At 32.0% G+C, this 5,288-nt stretch overlaps 1 pseudogene; it reads left to right on the forward strand.

Annotated features, from left to right (window-relative positions):
* Positions 1 to 5,288, forward strand: part of LOC107670056 (long-chain-fatty-acid--CoA ligase 3-like) — a 30,051-nt pseudogene that overhangs the window by 13,313 nt on the left and 11,450 nt on the right.

The following is a 5,288-nucleotide window of genomic DNA, read 5'->3' on the forward strand; positions in this document are numbered from 1 at the left end:
TTAATGACAGAATTTTCATTTTTGGGTGAACTAACCCTTTAAGCAACATGACTGTTTTTAACATAATATAACCAAAAAATAAGAAGTAATATTAATAATTGAACACAAATAATAATTGGCAATAATTGAGCAGCAAATCAGCATATTATAATGATTTCTGACGGATCATGTGACACTGACGAATTACATTTTAAGAATATTTCACAATATTGCTGGTTTTACGGTATTTGTTGTAAATGAATTAATATTAAATCAATTAAATTTGAAAACATTATTAAAAAATTGTGTATTGTGTAAAAGGTGATAAAACACTCAAAAACCAGACTATACAAAGTGTTTCATGTAGTAATCAAACTTGTTTTAGTCAGATGAAACATAATATTTAAAACATTATATTTAATATGACTAACAAAAGATATATCTATCATCTAATAAAACTGAAAATATACACCACAGTTTGAAAGTGTTACGTTTGGAATAATTGTTTTTTTGTTTTTTTTATGTTTTTGAAAGAAGACTCTTCTGCTCACCAAGGCTACATTTATTTGATAAAAAATACAATAAAAATAAAAATATTGTGAAATATTTTTACAATTCAAAATAGCTGTTTTATATTGTAATATATTGTAAAATGTAATTTATTTCTGTAATGCAATGCTGAATTTTCAGCATCATTACTCCAGTCTTCAGTGTCACATGATCCTTCAGAACTGACGAATTACATTTTAAGAATATTTCACAATATTGCTGGTTTTACGGTATTTGTTGTAAATTAATTAATATTAAATCAATTAAATTTGAAAACATTATTAAAAAATTGTGTATTGTGTAAGGCAAAATTGAAAAGGTATGGCATAACAAAATATAAAAACAAACAGCATTTATTTCAAAGTAAGGAGAGATGACATCATTATGGAAGTTCACAGGATAAATAATAATTATATATATATATATAAGCACATAATAGACTTCTTTCAAAAACATTAAAAAATCTTAGTAATGTGGCCAGTTGTGTATATATCATTTACTGTATGTATTGCTTGCAAAGGAGAAAGATGGTGTAACCTTGACACTTAAGTGGGGACACTTAATTTCCAGCGATACCGTTGACTTGATTGCAAAGATACTATTTAAACTGAGCTGGATGTTGACATCACTGAATTCAATGATGAACTGTCTTTAACTGAAAAATTTGTGTTTACTACTGTCATTTTGCATTATTGACACTATTTTCCTAATTAATGCTGTTCAGTTGCTTTGACACAATCTGTATTGTTAAAAGCGCTATATAAATAAAGGTGACTTGACTTGACTTGACTTGACCCTTTGAATCCAATGGGCATGGAAAACCATACTAATCAATAATATCACAGCCTACTTTCCATAATCCAATTAACCAAGCCCCTCCTACTGAATATTATATTTTGCTTTGAAATGCATCAGTTAAATACACGCACTAATGTTTTTTTGCTTGTATTTTGACAGAATATTTTGTTAGAGGTGCCAAGATTACAACACATCATCATTGTGGATGATAAACTCAAGAGCGGCTCTGAATACCCACGAGGCATCAGTGTCCACAGCATGGCGGCTGTGAAGAGGCTGGGGGACCATCCTGAGAATGGTACTAGTGTGTGTGTGTTTGAGGTCGCTTCAGGTCATGTGAATGAGAAATCCTCCATCTGTGTCAAATTAAGGCCAGGGTCGAGGGTGTTCCTGACTCTTTCACTCCGCCATTTACTTCCTCCATTATAGCTCTCTGTGAAGCAGGACTGACCCTCAACAGCTGGTAGTAGTAGTCGTTTACACACTGGATAGTGTATATGTGTGTGTCGGGTCACGTTTTCTCACACTGCCACAGACTTCACATGACATCCAGCTGATGACATTCGCTCTGTTCTGTGTCAGCATGCTAATGCTAAATCACGTTGTGCCTCGAAACACACAAATGTACACACTCGAATTCCCATGTTCCACATTTATGGTTCTGAAAACTTGGAATAGCTTAAATGGCACTTTGGTTTTCAAAGCTAAAACGTTCTGTTCTGCTGCTGACATCCGGCGCCCACTTCCTGTTCTTATCTTATTTATTCACACATACACACAATATTTTTACTTTAATAGTCTTATCAATGTACTTCAAACAACTATAAATTAAAAGTTTACAACCGATCCTCCCCTCATCTTCAATGTTATGGGTGTTTTGCCAAATAGTAGCATCATTTGTCTTCATTTACTGTCGTACTAAACCATTATTGCTATTGTTAACTAAAACTAAAATGTTGTTAAAAATAAATAAAAATGACAAAAGCACAGCAAAATTACTAAAACAAAAATTTTAATAGAAATATAATAATAAAAGCTAATTCTAAATATTAAAATATATAATCATATATACATTTAAAAATTACTCAAATAACACTGTTCATCCGTAAGTCATACAAGTATATGCAGCTCTTCCTGCACACTGAACAAAAGTAAAGCCACCATAAAAGTATCATTAAAGTAGTTCAGTTTTCATTTAATATGCTTTCATTGTACAGAAAACATCTCCTTTTGTTTCCACAGAAAACTGAAAGTTTTAATTTTGAATGATCTGTTCCTTTAAGAAAACAGATCAGAGCTTATTTTATTGGGTCGTAATATTTCTGTCTTAAATACCTTTAATTTCTATATTTAAAACATAAAAATATAAATAACATAATTTGTTTTATAAATATAATTTTTTTTTTTTATTACTTGTATGCTTTCACCTTGAAAATAGCCATAGAAGCTGGCATGGCATTAAAAAACAAAAAGCAAACAAATCTGACTGAATATTGTGATTTTTCCAGGGCTGGGAAATTCATAGAAATTAATAACATCTTATAAATGTGTTGTGTATATACATATTTCGAATTATTTTAATTGGCTTGAAATCTCTATAAAATACATTTTGAGATTTAAAAATGAATCACAAATGAAAAAAAAATAAATTAATCTGTCAAAGGGTGTGGGAGCTGTGTATTAATATATTAAAAACTGAGTACATTCTGAATAAAATATGGAAATTACAATTTTGTCTTCATCCATGTGTTTTTAATATTGCTATAAGTTTTTGAAGGAAAACTAAGTAAAGAAGCTCTGTGATGTTGCAATGAAACTATGATTTCAGAATTGAGATCAAAGCACTGCTCTATGATGTCATAAGTATTCAGGAGATCAAAGCACTGTTCTGTCACAGTGAAGCATTCACTAGATATAATTGGTTCAAATTGAATTGCTAGTGGTTAATACAGTAGTCCCTTAATATTTGATATAATGTAATTTAGTAATTTCTTGTAACTTCCGCCTGCTTCTGTCCACAGCGGCGAGGCAGAGACGGCCTCTGTGTGCGTCTGATGTGGCTGTGATCATGTACACCAGCGGCTCCACCGGCGTGCCAAAAGGAGTCATGATCTCTCACAGTAATATTATTGCTGGAGTCACCGGCATGGCCGAGAGGATTCCCAGCCTCGGGTATGAAACACATCCACACATACTGTACATGCTAACATCCTGTCGTCTGTCGTCATTCACTAATGTGTTTGTAGATATTATATGTTTATCAGTGTTTCCTAGAAAACCAGTCATTTCCAATGGATAAAATAAACAGAAAGCAAAAAAAACAAAAACAAAAAACTGTGACAATTATGGGTCTGTGGGGATTTCTTTGCCACGCACTGTATGTTATATATGTCATGTATATTTTATACATGACATTTGTGTGTTGTTTTTACAAATATTGTGAACTCTGCAAGAAAATACAGTGAAAATGCAACTAAAATATAAAACATAATATATTAAATTACTTTCCTATTGTTTAGAAAAATACATTTTGCTATAAATTATTAACAATTTGGATGTAAATGTGCTCTTCCTGTAAATTAAGTTTGCGATTGGTAATATATTTTAATGTTTTCTTACAATATTTTCTTATTAAAGTGTTTTCTGATCACCAAAGCTTCATTTATTTGATCAAAAATACAGTAAAAAAAAAACAGTAATGCTGTGAAATTTAAAATAGCTGTTTTCTATGTGAATATATGTTAAAATGTAATTTATTCCTGTGAGCAAAGCTGAATTTTCAGCATCATTACCCCAGTCTTCAGTGTCACATGATCCTTCAGAAATCATTCTAATATGCTGCTCAAGAATGGTTCTGTTTTAAATGTAAAATCTGACAGACAGTTGATATGTGTTTTTACAGTGAGGATGACACATATATTGGCTACCTTCCACTGGCTCACGTGTTGGAGTTGAGCGCTGAGATGGTGTGTTTAGCTCACGGCTGCAGAATCGGCTACTCTTCACCACAAACACTCGCAGACCAGGTTTTGTAAATATATTCCCACCCCAGTTTGGCAGCAGAGCGCAGTATTATCAGCCTCCAGAACAAAAATAAAACTGTCACAGTCTTTTGCTATGCCTTTGATTACGCATAGGCAAGTATCCACAAGTAAAGCGAAAGAGATGATTAGTTCACGTGCGCTGCCACTTCTCTTGATCTGAGGTGTCTACACCGATCTATCACACCATATTAAAGAGCGCCAATTTATTGCATGAATTTCCTAATAAAATGGACAGAATTTGAAATCTGAGAATGTTTCATATCAAAGGTAACAAAGTGGGAGGCGCACTATATGTATGGTTCATTCATCAACTGAAAACAGAATCGACTGGTGGTTCTGTTTTAAATGTAAAATCTGACAGACAGTTGATATGTGTTTTTACAGTGAGGATGACACATATATTGGCTACCTTCCACTGGCTCACGTGTTGGAGTTGAGCGCTGAGATGGTGTGTTTAGCTCACGGCTGCAGAATCGGCTACTCTTCACCACAAACACTCGCAGACCAGGTTTTGTTCATATTTACTGTGTACATTCTGGAAATCAAAACATTGGCTGAAACTGTATAAAAAGATTTTTCAAAGTTGTACAAAGATTGTTGGAGTATGTTTTATAAGAAAATACCATTTCAGTCTTTCTACTTCAAAATGTAATGTTTAATTAAATGTTACTTGCCATTTTCTTGTAATTATTTGTGAAATTTACTAGGAAATTCTGAATGAAAATTGTTTCTACACCGTGTTTTTTTTTTAAGTGTAAGATGTCACCGCTCTGTAATCAAAAGATAATCATCACAGTAATGTCACAATGAAGCAATAATACAGGCAAATTATATATTCATGTATTATTATTTAATTAATATATATAATTTAATATATATATATATATATATATATATATATATATATATATTACTATA

The sequence above is a fragment of the Sinocyclocheilus anshuiensis genome, unplaced genomic scaffold (genome assembly GCF_001515605.1).
Source record: "Sinocyclocheilus anshuiensis isolate Anshui unplaced genomic scaffold, SAMN03320099.WGS_v1.1 scaffold48, whole genome shotgun sequence".
NCBI lineage: Eukaryota > Metazoa > Chordata > Actinopteri > Cypriniformes > Cyprinidae > Sinocyclocheilus > Sinocyclocheilus anshuiensis.